The sequence below is a fragment of the Panthera leo genome, chromosome B4 (assembly GCF_018350215.1).
Source record: "Panthera leo isolate Ple1 chromosome B4, P.leo_Ple1_pat1.1, whole genome shotgun sequence".
Taxonomy (NCBI): domain Eukaryota; kingdom Metazoa; phylum Chordata; class Mammalia; order Carnivora; family Felidae; genus Panthera; species Panthera leo.
In genome coordinates, this window is record NC_056685.1 from 69,590,263 (window position 1) to 69,606,406 (window position 16,144).

General features: G+C 33.6%; 1 protein-coding gene across 18 annotated transcripts in view; it reads left to right on the forward strand.

Moving 5' to 3' along the window:
• Window positions 1-16,144, forward strand: part of PPHLN1 (periphilin 1) — a 247,493-nt gene that overhangs the window by 182,756 nt on the left and 48,593 nt on the right. The gene's annotated exons all lie outside the window — the stretch shown is intronic.

Genomic DNA, 16,144 nt, shown 5'->3' on the forward strand with positions numbered 1-16,144 from the left:
TTGCTTAATTTGATTTCACAGTAATACTGATCAGTTTGGTCCCCTATTCTTGTTTACTTTTTTATTTTTTAAGTAAAAAGCAAACTTCTTTTTTAAGGAATATCAGTATTCATGGTAGTATGAAGCAATTAAACTATTAAAATTAACAGGAATGGGCTGAAAGAAATGTTAAATATACCAAAATGTTAGCAGATGTTGTTTTAAGAATATTGGCATTACAGATGTTTATGTTTTTCATTACACTCTAAGCATTTTTCAAATAGTAAAGAAAAAGTAAAGGATAAGTATATAGATTTAATTTTAATGATATCATTCTGAAAAGTTAGGATCTTGTTTTTAATAGATTAAATAGATTGCTTAGGGAATCATAGGTCAGAACCTTCTAGCTATATCTTAATATAGTGTGAAATATAATTATGGATTGGAATAAGTTTAGAGGTTTTGTCTTACCTATTAAGATTTAAAACTGTTTTCTCTTCAGTCCTCTTCACATGTGCTCATTATACATAGCAAAATTTAAAATGTTTTCACATGGAAATATTACCTGCCTCATGGTGTATTATAACTTTAGAGGATTAAATGAAGTAAATAAAATTTGAAAGGGTTTTATAACATGTAACATGTTGTATAAGTATTTTTTTCCCCAGTGTAATTAACATATAGTGCTATATTAGTTTCAGGTATATAATATAGTGATTTCACAATTCTCTACATTACTCAGTGTGTACAAGTGTTTTTGATGTTACTCTCCAGTGCTTTGAGTAAATGTCATATTATATAGTCTTCTGAAACCTATTGGGAATTAATAAAGTTAAATCTTTTCTCAGGGTACTTTCCACTTTCATATCAGTTAAAATCTATTTGCCTTGGTTGGATAGGAGAACATCTTAAGTAAATCCTGGTTGTGATTGTACAGCTCATATTGATGCTACCCCAATGGCAAAGGATAAAAATCTAATAAATACAGGATGTTTCATGTAAGCCAGTAGAGTTTTAAACTGGAGGTGGTCAGCATGCTTGGTGTCAGTGTCAGATGCTTGGAAGAATAGAAGGAAAATGGAGACTGAGAAAAATCGTGTTTAATTTGGTGATATGAAAGTGGTGCCTTACAAGATACCAGTTAATTGAGAGCATAAAAGGTTTGCTCATCAGATGTATCTTTAACATGGATATGAATATCATTATCCTATGTAGAATTACTGTCCTTTTGTCCTTTTACTCTTAGTTTTCTTTGTAGTTTTTGGGTTATTTTTTTACTACTTGACATATGTTTTTATTTGTTTGTCTCCCTCCTAAATGGAAGCTTCATGAGAGCAGTGACTATCCCTTATCTCCATTACTTAATAAAATGATTGGCATGTAGTGGGCTCAAAAGAAATATTTGTTCTCTGGATGGTGGATAGAGTCATAAACCTAGAAGTGACCCTTCCTTGAATAGCCCCTGAGTCACTAAGTCACTGCATCTTAACCTGATCACCTAATACGGTGCCTAGGCCCAGCACTTTGTAGTAAGTGCTTAATAAGTGTTTATTGAATGAATGATTTATACTATTTTTCTTTTCCACCTAAACGCAGTTATTCTTTTAATGTTTGTTTGTTTGTTTATTTATTTATTTTAATATAATTTATTGTCAAATTGGCTAACATACAGTGTATAGAGCGTGCTCTTGGTTTTTGGGGTAGATTCCCATGGTTTATCGCTTACATACAACACCCAGTGCTCATCCCAACAAGTGCCCTCCTCAATGCCCATCACCCATTTTCCCCTCTCCCCCACGTCCCCATCCACCCCCAGTTTGTTCTCTGTATTTAAGAGTCTCTTATGGTTTGCCTCCCTCTCTGTCTGTTTGTAACTATTTTTACCCCTTCCCTTTCCCCATGGCCTTCTGTTAAGTTTCTCAAGTTCCACATATGAGTGAACACATATGATATCTGTCTTTCTCTGACTTATTTCACTCAGCATAATACCTTCCAGTTCCATCCACGTTGCTGCAAATGGCACGATTTCATTCTTATTGCCAAGTAGTATCCCATTGTGTACATAAACCACATCTTCTTTATCCATTCATCAGCTGATGGACATTTTAGGCTCTTTCCATAATTTGGCTGCTGTTGATAGTGCTGCTGTAAACATTGGGGTACGAGTGCCCTTATGAATCAGCACTCCTGTATCCTTTGGATAAATTCCTAGTAGTTAAACAGCAGTTATTTAAAGGAGAGTTTCTCTTAAAAATATAATTGGTAGAAGAATTTGACTGAAGTAGCAGGGTAGGAGGATTTGGGGTTGTCATTTATTAATATTTCTCCTGTCTCTTATTATTCATAGTTGATTTATTTGATCTTGAAAAGATGAGCTACCAGTCAGCTAAACAGCCTAGTTTAACAGTACACACTTAAAATTTTTAGCATGGAATCAGTTTGTGTAGTACTTTATAGACATCCATCCATATATGTTTGACCTATAAGTATGACTAGATTTCTCATTTCATCTGCCCATTGTTCTAAAACATGAAAAATCTGACACTAAAGAATATCGAGATTTTAATAGCAAAACAGATGATCTAAAAAATCTAAAAGAACATTACTGTATTCTGATATGACTAGAGAAGTAAAGATAGTTATTAGAAGTATTATAAAACAGAAAAATTAATAATGTTAAATATAAATAATTTTATATGTTAAAAATAAATTATTGTACTTAATAATGTTACTAAACTCTGTTCTTAATAGAGCACTTTGGTTTACATATATTGGCAAGAAAATCAAACCTTAAAAACTCCAAAAATGTCAGAAAGCTAGTAAATAATCATATATAACTATTTTATAAATTTGTGTCTAAAAGTTATAGTGATTGTTAAAAATGAAAAAGTAGTTTTAAGGCGCACTTGGGTGGCTCAGTCGGTTAAGCGTCTAACTTCAACTCTGGTCGTGATCTCGCAGTTTGTGAGTTCGAGCCCTGCTTCGGGCTGTGTGCTGACAGCTCAGAGCCTAGAGCCTACTCTGTATTCTGTGTCTCATCCTCTCTCTGCCCCTCCCATGCTCATGCTCTGTCTCTCTCTGTCTCTCTCTGTCTCTCAATAATAAATAAACGTTAAAAAAAATTTTTTTTAAAGAAAAAGTAGTTTTAAGGGGATTTTTTCCCCCTTGTTTTCTTCATTTTCAACTTCTGCACATTTTAGTTTTAGGGATTAAATGCCAAATGAATAGGAATAATGCAAAGGCTTGAGAAAGCCAGCTAGTAGTTACACAGCTGTCCAGGAGTTATTCTTTATATTTTTCCACATGCTTGAAATATTTCATGATTTTACAAAATAAATAATAATCCAAAAAAGCCCACATAGATGAGGCCAACAATTCAGGCTTGGAATAATATAGAAATGTAAATATTGGTATAATGCCCAAGCTGCTTTTTCTGTCTGTTATATCAAGTGCAGTATGTTCAGATATCTTGTAAAGATAAATTACCACAAACACTTTTTTTTAGCGTTTCTGTATTAGATTCTTCAGTGCTTCAACCCCAAGGAAATCATTAACTTGTGGCTATATTGCAATATAAAATAAACTTAATCTCTTGGCCAAAATTTGGTTTAATTCGAAGTGCCTACAAAGTGGCTATTTGATGTTTAAGGGCATATATATATATGGAGGTAGATTGTATCTGAATCATTTCAGTGAGGGAGCATATTCATGTTCTTTGCCACATTATTGCCATCTCATCCTGGACATTTAAGAATTTTAATAGGGTTGGAAATGTTGGTGCTTTTTGATAAAGCTCCCCACATTAATAGTTAAATATGCACAGAGAACCACAGTCTAAAATCCTTGAGCCAGAAGACATCAGGTTGCATCTCTGAATATTGTGTTGCTAGATAGAGATCATTTGAATCATCCCCTTGTACTTCAGTATCCTTTAATGGAGATGATTCATTCTATTGCCACAGCACATTTAGCCTCCTTATGCCTTATGTTTTGGATCCTATGGTGTGTGTGTGTGTGTGTGTGTGTGTGTGTGTGTGTGTGTGTGTGTATTTTTTTTTTTAACCCTCATTTCCCTAGATTTACCCATTCTTACCCAATTTGGGCCACTTTCACATTGACTTACCAGAGTATTTTTTGAGGTTCCTAGCTTCTTAGCTTAGAGAGATTTCAAAATTTCTCCTGTCATTATAAGTAATTCCTAGATAGACAACCTACAAAAGTATGGGTGATTCATAATCTGACTCAGGTATTTGTCATTAACCCCTTAACTGTCATATCTCACAAGTCCTCACATACCTATTACTGAATTATTTGATTTGAAATTAAGTGCATCCCACTACTTGCTATTTTATCAGTGAGGAATCTTTTAAAAAATTGGCACTTTGAACAAACCTCACAAATTGAAATCTGTATTATTACATAGCCCTTCTTCCCTCTATTGTACCCCCGGGGATAAGGTAATATTTACTTTAACTGTTTGGAACCTTTTCATGTTGAAGATTTGTCCCTCATGATTTGTTAAAATTGTGCTTAGACATAGCCTATCAGTGAGATCAGATCCTCTGTTTTTTGGAGGTCTGGCAAAATAAATAATTATATTTAAAAATATCTTTGTAATTCCCCAGTGGCAAGATCTGGATTAGAGTCTTCTATCTTCTTTCTTCAGATGGAATCAGATAATCTGAGTGGATCTATATAAATATGTGTGTATAACATATACATATATGTAGTATATATAACATAATGTGTGTATATATAATATGCATATGCATGTTCTGCCTAGTAGACCATACAACTATGAATGTCACAGTGGCTAAAATCCTCCTACAGACAGACATAAGTAGCAGAAAAGCAGTTAGCTAATTAAACAACTACTAAAGGTAGTGAGTAACTGCTGTTTATTAGGACTTTTTGCTATGCAAACTAACAGTCTTGAAGAAAGAACTTTCCATCTCTTAACCCTCAAACACAGTACTTATATTGTGACTCTCTACCTTTGTTGTACATCTGGGGGGCTCCTTAAAAGGAGAGCTTCTTGGATTTCTACCATAAATATTTTGGTAATTAGGTTATCAGAGTTTCTCAAGCTTTAACATGCACAGAAATCATTTGGGGATCTTGTTAAAGCACATTTGGGGATCTTGTTAAAGCACTGTGAATCTGGGATCGGGCTTGAGATTGGAATTTCTAACATGCTGCTTGGTAATGCTGATTGTTCTAGTCTGTGGACCATATTTGGAGTAACAAGGAATTAGAAAGAGGTGATTATTTTTTCTTAAGTTCTTCTGTAGTTTTCTAATGTGCTAAAAGGTTGAGAACTATAACCACCTTAATTTTATATAAACTAAAGTTTTATCTTATGTGTTTTTTAATTGAGGTATAATTAACATGCAATAAAATGCATAGATCCTAAATATTCGGTTGGATGAATTTTGACAGTTAAAACACTGTGTAAATATCACCTGTGACAAATATTTATGAAAGTTTTTCTTTTTCAGAACAGTTGATACACTGATAGTAATAAGGATTTAGTTAGGAATTAAAAGCTCAAAATCATGTAATTTGATTTGATTTATGGTAAATACCCTTCAGCCCATCAAGGCTATACTTCAAGTAGCAACATATACAAGCATAAATTTCAAAGAACACAAGAGATTATGCAGTGAAAAAGAAGTTTCCTTCTTCATAATTCTTAGCTACCCAGTTTCTTTCCCCAGCATATAGATGACACTATGTAACATACATACGTATGTGTATACGCAGTTTATATGTAGTATTTGTGTGTGCATACCATGTATACACACATACTGTGTATGTATATACACACATAGATCTGGATCATAGTTGATCCTGATGAGTAGAAATAAAAATTTGTACTTGTGTCCATATTATTCCTTTAAGTACAAGTGGTAGTTTACCATGCACCCTGTTTAATATATCCATTCTGTACCAGTGTTTATAACTAGTCCCCTATTAGTAGATATTTATAATCACTTGTGAACCATGTTTTAAAGTACAGTTCCTCTGATTTCTCTACCTTTTTTAAAGTGTGTATGTAGGGGCGCCTGGGTGGCTTGGTCAGTTAAGCGTCTGACTTCGGCTCAGGTCATGATCTTACGGTCTGTGAGTTCTAGCCCCGCGTCGGGCTCTGTGCTGACAGCTCAGAGCCTGGAGCCTGTTTCAGATTCTGTGTCTCCTTCTCTCTGTGACCCTCCCCGTTCATGCTCTGTCTCTCTCTGTCTCAAAAATAAATAAACGTTTAAAAAAAAAATAAAGTGTGTATGTATTTTTAAAATATACGAGTATTACATTTAAAATGAGCAGTTTTGGAGAGGAGTTAGTTTAGTGATGGGTATCAAATGCTTGGGTTTGTGTCTTGTGAAGTGCTGTGTAGGTTTTAATGACTGCATAAGAGATCACCAAAGTGTCTGTTAATAAATTCCTGAGTCCCTGTGTTATGAAATCTGTATGTTTCAAAACACTTCTCATGATTCTCACAGCAGGCCAAGAATGACTGGAATATATGAGATTACAGAGAGCTTCATTTCTTGCTTATACCAATCATCGTCAACCTGTCTTAAAAATCTTATTAGTAGAGGGACACCTGGATGGTTCAGTCGATTAAGTGTCCAGCTTCAACTCAGGTCATGATCTCACGGTTCGTGAGTTCGAGCCCCACATTGGGCTCTGTGCTGACAGCTCAGAGCCTGGAGCCTGCTTTGGATTCTGTGTCTCCCTCTCTTTGTTCGTCCCCTGCTCTCTCTCTCTCTCTCTCTCTCTCTCGCTCTCGCTCTCTCTCTCTCTGTCTCAAAAATAAAGATTAAACAAATTACAAAAAAAATGTATTAGTAGAGCTTGCTTGGGATTCTCTTTCCCTCTCTGCTCCTCCCACTCATGTGCTTTCTCTCTCAAAATAAATAAGTGAACTTAAAAAATTATTTGTAGATGCAATTTATAGAATCTAAACCAATATAGTTGTAGTGATGTGCTTAAAAGTATTCTTTAAATGCATCATTTGTGGTATTTCTTAAATCACGGAAAATTATAATTTGTAGGGGGAAAAGTCCATTTCTTCTTTTGTCTTATTTGGTGAATAATAACTAAAAAAAATTTTAAGTGCCATGAAGGCAAATTCATTTTTAAAACCTCTTTGTTTTGGAAAGCTATCTATCCTAACACTATCCTGATGTTGTTTTATGAAAATGCTGACATTTCTACCTTGAAATAAGTATCTCTATTGAAAGATGGGTAGATTATATATCTGATAATTTATAGTTTAATTGTAGATGTCATTTCCTTACTCCATTTAGTTAAAAAAGATCAAACTAATTCAGAAATCATTTTGTTTCCCCTCTAGGTCATTAGGCTTATAGGTTAATAAGGTTTTACTGTAAATCTAGATCAATCTACTTAATACATAATTTTTACTTTAATTTGAATTCTATGTGTTAACCTTTTTTTGTGACCATATGGACTGCTTACTACTAGCTTTTCTTCACTTTTTCCTCAAAATAAAGAAGTTATACTAGATAACCTTAGGTCCCTTCTTAATCTAAATCATTAAAAACTCAAAGTTAAGTATTACTGCTTCTGTATTCACTGTTAATGCGTAGCTAATTTCATATTAAGTATAAAATTTTTAGGTATTTTGGTTTTTTTAGCCTCTTATATTAAAATGTTTTTTTTTTTTTTTTAACCCAGATACACCATTGCTATGCATCAGTTAGTAATTACTGTTTATTGAGCTAATGAATTGTGCAGAAAATGTTTTCTTCAGTAAATAAGATGTCACATTTAATCAGTGTTCAATCTGTGGCTCTTTTTTTTTTTTTTTTTTTACAGTGTCTAGTTTCAGTCACTGTCTATACAGCCTGGTGATTCTCAGCACTATCACTAGCTCTTGTTCCTTCTCTCTCAGTATATAAAGGATATTTTGGTTTTAGGTTTAAAGTAAAATGGGTAGAAGATTAATCAAATGTGCCATCTTCCTGAAATGTTAACTAGAGTTAGGGACATGGTAAAAATCTGCTTTTAACACATAGTGGATTAAAATGAAATTGTTTTCAAAGCAGTGGCAGCTCTATTGTTGTATATGCATGATCTAAGCATTTCATGCTAACCTTACATAATAGAAACATTCTTTGTTTTCTCTTTTTATCAGAGCAAGTAACGAACTTCTTAAAAGTGCAGCTCTCACCACTATCTTGTCTAGACATCAAGTCTACCCTACTGTATTTAACAATCCATTATTACCAACCACTTGTTCAGACTTTACATATATAGATTTAGTAAAATACACTCACATAAGATTTACCCTTGAAAAATTTCTTAGTCTCAAATACATTAAAGATAAATCCTTTATTTTGGCCAAATTTCAAGGTTTTTGAAAATTACTTGTCAAAATATGGTCATACTCTTACTACAGAAACTTTTTGCTAAAGTATAAGTGTTTATTTTTATAAGTATTTTAAGAGTTTCATCTAAAAGTTGTCTCTTAAGGTGATTTGTATCATAGTTGAAATGTTAAAACCAAGCATATCAGCTTTTACATTTAAAAGTAAGTTAGTGGGGCAACTGGGTGGCTCAGTTGGTTGAGCGTCTGACTTTGGCTCAGGTCATGATCTCGTGGTCCGTGAGTTCAAGCCCTGTGTTGGGCTCTGCGCTGACAGCTCAGAGCCTGGAGCCTGCTTCGGATTCTGTGTCTCTTTCTCTCTCTACCCCTCCCCCCTTCATGTTCTGGCTTTCACTGTCTCTCAAAAATGAATAAACTTAAAAAAAAAAACTAATTTCGTTATTTTATACCTGATATAAACCTGTAAATATGAAGATTGTTAACTCTGTTAAGATATTATTTTCATTAAAAAATATAAAATTTGGGCAGTACAGATACCAAGCTTTGTAAGAACCATATTTAGTGTGTTACAAGTATCAAAAGAGATGAGGCCATCTTGGTCCTTGTCCCTGGGAATGTCATCACTTCAAAAGTACCCAGTTATAAAGTAGTTCCAATATAGGTGTTCCCCATGACATAAGTGTGAGCACAAGCTTCATTCTCTCACCTCTCCTCCTCCTCCACTATCAACAAGTATTAGGTAAGGATTTTTCTCTAGTGGCTCCAAATTTTCTTATTTTTAATGTAGTCTAGACTTTTTAGTCTTGCTATTCACTTCCTCTTTTGTAAGTTGACAATTTTATTTAGTCTCTGAGTACTTATTAAGGACGTTTGTAAGTATTATAGCATAGTAAGTACTGGATGTTTCCACTTTGTGTTTTAACTTCTCAGAGCCCTTTTCCTTATTTGTTAAATGGGATTAATTACATGTTCTCCCACAGAACCAACAGCACTGTATGTTGAACTCCCTTGTATATTGAAAATCACTGTACAATGGTTATGGTAGTGTTAAGAAATACATTGCCTGTTTCTCTGTAGCTTTGGAATATTGACTACTTTCAAATTATTTCTTAGGAATAATTTATAGCAAATCTATATAAGTTTAACTCTAAGGTTAGAGACTGTTTTCTCATCATTGCTGGGATTTGGGCTCTTAGACCTTATGTCTTTTTCTTTTTTTTTTTTTTTTCTTTTTTCTTTTTCCTATTTTTTTTTTTTTTTTAAGTTTATTCTGAGCAGGGGATATGGGGACAGAGAGAGAGACAATCCCAAGCAGGCTCTGTGCTGACAGATGCAGGGCTCAAACCCAGGGACAGTGTGATCATGACCTGAGCCAAAATCAAGAGTTGGACACTTAGGCGACTGAGCCACCCATGGGCTCCACTATTTGGCTTGTTTTTTTTTTTTTTTTTTATTTCACTGGTTCTAATCTGTTTTTCTAGATATAGGAATTGCCATTAAAAGGTTAATATTTCCCTCTCTTTAGAATTCCCTGCTCTCCCTCCCCATTTCTGAAACAAATTGCTCTCATAGTTTTCCTTCACCTGTCATTTTTCATTTTTAAAAGATGATCCCTCCTATAACATCTGTCTTCTCTTAACTGTTGTTTAACTCAGGTATTGTATACTAAAATAAGCTTGTCATTTTTATACATTTATTTACTGATACCAGCACAAGTTAAAGTCAGTTGATACTCTCAGTTCATTTATACAAGACCAATCCTTACTGTTCTGCATTGACACCTGTGTAATCAAGTGTCCATATATATATGAATCTTTCTGGACTCTATGTTATTGGTCTCTTGATCTTTGCAGTAATATCACACTTTGTTATCATAGCTTTATAATAAGTCTTTTTATCCAGTAAAACAAGTCATCCTACCCTGTTCTTTTTCAAGAGTACCTGTACTTGGAGCTGTGACCTTCTGTAGAAATCTTAGAATCACTTTCTCAAGTTCTCAGATGCAATAAATAAACAAAGCCTGTTGGGATCCTGGCTCAGGATCTCTCAAGTTGCTGTCCAGATGATAATGAGGGCTATCAGAAGACTGTAGTAGTCTCTGAAGATGTGACTGGAGTTGGAAGATTTACTTCCAAGCTCGCTCATGTGGCTGTTGGTACGAGTTTCAGTTCCTCACCATGTGGACCTCTACAAGATGTTACCTTCCTAGAACTAGAGACCCAAGAGTCAGAGAAAAGGAATGATGCTTTGCTGCCTTTTTTGGTCTATTCTTCAAATCACATACTGCCTGGTACTTCTACCTTGATCTATTCGTTAGAAGTAGTTACTAAGCCCAGCCAACACTCAATAGGGGAAGGTATTACACGAAGATGAAAATACCAGGAGATGGGAATCACTGTGGGCTTTCTTGAGAGTTGGCTGCCATATCTCCCATGATCAGTATTACCTAAAGGTAGCAGTCTTACTGGTGGTCTTTTCCAAAGAACCAACTTTTGGCTTTATTAATTTCTTTCTTATTTTGTATTTTATATTTCATTGAATTCTGCCTTTATTATTTTCTTTCCTTCTACTTTTTTGAAAAAAACTCGAGCTAGATACTGATTGATTTGTAGCTTTTCTTTTAACCCATAAGTTCCTACTCTATAGGGCTTTAGTTGAATCTTCCAAATGTTGATGTTATTTTTATTGTCATTCAGTTTAGAATATTTGGTGGTGGTGGGGGATTTCATCTTAGAGCTACATAGAATATTTTGAAGTTTTCAAACATAGGCGATTTCATAGTTAAAAAAAAAATTTTTTTTTTTTTTCCTAATTCAAAACCCCTGTAGTAGAAAACATACTCTTTAGGATTTGAGTCCTGTGAAATTTGTTGAGACTTACATTGTAGGCCAAAACATAGTCAGTTTTTCAAAGTATTCTATATACTTGAAAAGAAGATGTATTTTGTATTTGTTGAGGCCATTATTTTATTAGTATAACAAGTAAAATTTATTGTATTAAATCCTCCATATCCTTATTGATTTGTTTGCTTGTCTTATATTTCTGAAAAAGTTCTATTAAAACTTTCAAATGTTCGTGGTTTCGTGAATCTCTTTTAAATGTTTTTATTCCTTTTATATATTGAGGCTGTGATGTAAAGTGCATATGAATTTACAATTATTTTATATCTTTCTGAACTAAGTAGTTCTTTTAATCTCTAATACTGCCTCATATTTATCTAAGTTAGTTTTTCCATGATACCTTTTTTTGTCACCTTTCTTTTAGCTGTTCTATATTCTTGTATTTAAGTAAGGTATTTTGTTGTAAGCAGCATATAGTTGAGTTTGTTGTTTCATACATTTTGATAAAATAAGGCTTTACTTCGATCATCTGGTCCATTTATATTTAATGTAGTTACTGATATATCTATATTTATTCTTCCTATTCCATAGTCCTTTTTCTCTCCTTGTTTCCTTCTTTGGGATTTAGAAAATTATCATTCATTTCCATATACAACACCTTGTTAGTTATATATTGCTTTACACCATGCATTCCTGACTTAGGGAAGTCTAATCCACTAGTACTTTTATGAACTGCTTGATGATCAATGTAGGCACTTTAGAGCATTTTAACTCTATTGAACTTTCCTCTTGATTGATATATGACTGGTGTGTTTTACTTCCATATATATTTAAAACTCCACAAGATAATAACAGTATTCTTGGCAGTTAATATTCATTTAGGTTTATTTAATATTTCCCCTTTTTAAAATTTTCGTTGCTGCTTATGTCTCCACCTTCCATCAAGGATCATTTTCTTCTACCCAAGAACAATGACTGAATAGATTCTAGTGTGTCATCACTATGGAATTTTATAGAAGGATTTATGTAGAATTGCTACAATACTGCTGCATTATTTTAGTAATTAGAATAAATATGGTAGGAATTTTGGAATTAGGGGATTTGGCTAGAATTCCATTTCAGCCACTTAACTGTGTATCTTTGGGAAAGTCATTTCACTTTGCCGGGCCTTGCTTTGCTCACTGCTGTAAAGGTAATGGTGCTGTTATCCACTTCATAATACTGTTAGAGTTACGGGGCACCTGGGTGGCTCGGTTGAGCATCTGACTTCAGCTCAGGTCATGATATCACAGTTAGTGAGTTCAAGCCCCACATTGGGCTCCTTGCTGTCAGCACAGAACCCACTTCAGATCCTCTGTCTCCCTCTCTCTCTGCCCCTATCCTGCTTGCTGTCTCTATCTCTCAAAAATAAATAAACATTTAAAAAATGGTTTTTTTTAAAGAATTAAATGGGAATATGTATTTAAGTTGGCTAGGACATTGTCCATAATCAAAATTGCTGCTGTTACTGTTTTGCCCTGTTTTTCGTGGTTGATGAAAAGTATTAAGTCTTCATGTGTGCTTACGTGCTTACAAGGTTTTTGTAGGTTAGCCTGGAACCCCAACTTAGAAAACTAAGACCCCAGGGCACCTGGGTGGCTTACTCCGCTAAGCATCTGACTCTTGGTTTCGTCTCAGGTCATGATCTTACAGTTTGTGAGTCCTGCATCGGGCTCCATGCTGACAGTACAGAGCCTGCTTGGGATTCTCTCTCCCTCTCTCTCCCCATCTCTCTCTGCCCCTCCCATGCTTACTCCCTCTCATGCGTTCGCTCTCTCTCACAAAATAAACTTAAAAAAAAAAAAAAAAAAAAGAAAATTTGGCCCAAACTTGAACCACATAATTTATAGGTTACACTGAAAATAATCTGTTTCTTTGGTAATTCTTGTATTTTAAATTATAATATGTGCATTTGTGAATGGATTCCAAATTCAATCCATTTGTGAATGGATTAAAATTATAATTCTATAATTTATATTTATATAATTATAATTAATGTACAATTAATGTCATTAAAACCAAGAAGGAAAAAAATGACTCTTCATGTCAGTTGCATCTAGTGATTCTCTCTTACTAGAAGTGAAAGGTAAATAAAAGTAGATACTGAATAACTGAGATGAGTAGGATGGTAATATTGTGATGTTATCTTGTCATCTCCATTTACCTAGGGTGGTAGTATTTATGTTAGGGCTAGGCTAGTAGGACTTGATTTTTGTCCATCTATCTTTGAAGATTATTTTGCTTGGGAAAAAGCCTTTAAAACATATAAATAGCGATCTTATATTTGGGGTAAGGCTTTTGCCTCTTATTTATTATTTTATCCATATAATCCCCATGTTAGATTGATGGGAAGTATTTTGGGGTAACTTTGAAATCCTCATTTATGGTATGTGAATCAGTTTACAAAGTTATAAAAATTCTTTCTCAGCAAATATACTAGTACACCTTTCCCCCATTAAGCCACTTCTTTGTATCAAAAATTTCCAGAACCTTTTCCTAAACATATGCACTCCATTGTCTTCTGCTATACATAGACTGTGTCAAATTATGGTACTTATTTCTATCTTTAGGATATTTTTGACTTTGAAGATTATTTTTACCAGCCTCATCGGCTTATTTAGGAATACATACATATATACATACATACATTGGTGCATACACACACACACACACACACACACACACACACACACACACACACACACATACATGCTTCTTTTGAGAAGTATCATTATAATTCTTTTGAGAAGTATAATTATAATACTTTTGAGAAGTATTCAATTATAATTCTTTCCCAGAAGCTTTGATGGTTTATATTGCATTGATTTCTAATTATGGGTTGCATTGTTCTGCCCTGAAATTTTATTCTATTATTAGCATCCTTCATTGACACTGAGGAGAACCAAGAAGAAAAATCTCATATGCTTATTTCAGCAACTGTTGTACTACATGCATTTCTCTATCCTTTTTTATATCTGTTATCTAAAAGTTACAGATCAAATCAGGTCTTAATAAAGATTTTGTAATCTAAAGATTTTAAATAGTACTCATTTATTCTATTTAAATATTTAATCATAAGCTATTTTAGTAAAAATTCGTGGTACCCTTGGGACCAAGCTTAAAGAAATGCAGTATAGGAAAAGTAAATGCAGTAAAATGCAGTAAAGAAAAGGAGTATAGGCTTTCTCTTATCTAAAAATATTTTTCCATTCCATGTTTCTAACATAGTACATTCTTGATCTTGATTGTGAAAATAGATCATGGCCTCATGTAAAGCAGAGGAATAAAAAAATATATTAAATGGACTTTTTAGTGGAAGCCTGGTGTTAAGGGAGGGTAGTTTGTTTGCAACATGTTTACTTTTCAAGACTTTGTTTTATATATACAAAGAGATTATTTTTATTCACTGACTTCATCAATTGCACAGCCAAGTTGTTTGCCCAGGAAAGTTGCACAGCCAAAAGTTAACATCTTTTCCTCCTACTCATAGCTAGCATATGTTCAACTACAATACTACTTACCTTTTATAGGCTGAAAAGAAATTTGCCTAATCATCTGTGTATCATCTGGAGTTCTTTGCCTACAGTAGGCTCACAGTAAATGTTGAATGAACAGAATTAGAAGGAGTCCTTAAAGCACCCTGAGTCCCATGTAGTTTAGCTCTGCTATTTTAGCTTGAAGGTAAATAATAGAATATATGTTTTAAGAATCTTTCCCTTCAGGGAATTGGGAGGAAGTAAAGGAAGAAGGAAAATCATCTTTATTCATTTAGTTGCAGAAACACAGCCAGATGTTAATACTTTTCAGAATCCACCGGATTGAGATGATTTGTCATAAGTTTACTGCATATGATTAAAATATATATTGAGAAGATTATACAAAATATTATTGATGTAAAAAATTGGATCTTTAAGACAGTACGTGAAGGGGTAAGGAGAAGAGATTATTTTTATTTTAAAATTTACTTTTTGATGTGCAGTTTTACTATAATATGTTACGGTATGGATTGTTTTAAAATTTATTCTGGTTAATATAATTTATGTTTCCTGTATCTGAGAATTTGCATTTTTCATTAGAGCTAAAAAATTATAAAGTTATCTCTTTGGATTTTGGGTATCCTCTATTCTGTTTTTATACTCCAGTTGGATGTAGGTAGATTTTTTCATCCTATCTTTCATTTCTCTTAAACTTTCTACTTTTATTTTTTTATTTTTTATTTTTCATCTGAAATTGTAGGTATTTTGTTCAGGACTCTCTAAGTCATCAGTTTTCTATAATTTGCTGTTTAACCCATTCATTGAGTTGTTAATTTTAGTTATATTTTCCATTCCTAGAAGTTAAATTTAGTTTTCTTTGGAAATCTGCCTAGAATTAGACTGTTTATTGTTCATGTTTTCATTCATTCTTATTTCTTTCACATCTTATTTTCTGTAATTTTAATACCTGAAGCCTCAGAACTTTAATCCATCTGCTGTTTCTGCGGACTCTTGCTCATGGTAACATGTTTCCTCATATAGTTTGTATTTTAGAGTTGTGAGTTCATATTTAGAATTTCAGATGCACATGAAGTAGACCTAAGTTTATGAATATTCTGCATCTCCTTGCCACAAGATGCTAGATCAAGGAAGAGAAGTTTTCCTGTCTTTTTCTTTTACTGATTGGTGATTTTTGTTTTTTGTTTGTTTTTCTAGTTCATCCTGTCACAAAGATCCCAGCTTTATGCAGAGGACTGAGATCCAACTTTGTTTTGATTGGGCCAGAGATCATGTGTCTCATTTCTGACCAGGCTCTGAGTTCCTACCTCTTTGGGGTAGTCTTAGCCCATGATATTAGCTTATCACTCTGGTTTCTTGTTTCTTCTTCTTTTACAATTGCTGACAATTACTCTTAGTTACTTTAAGAGCTTAGCTGTGCTTTTAAAAGAATGTGTTTC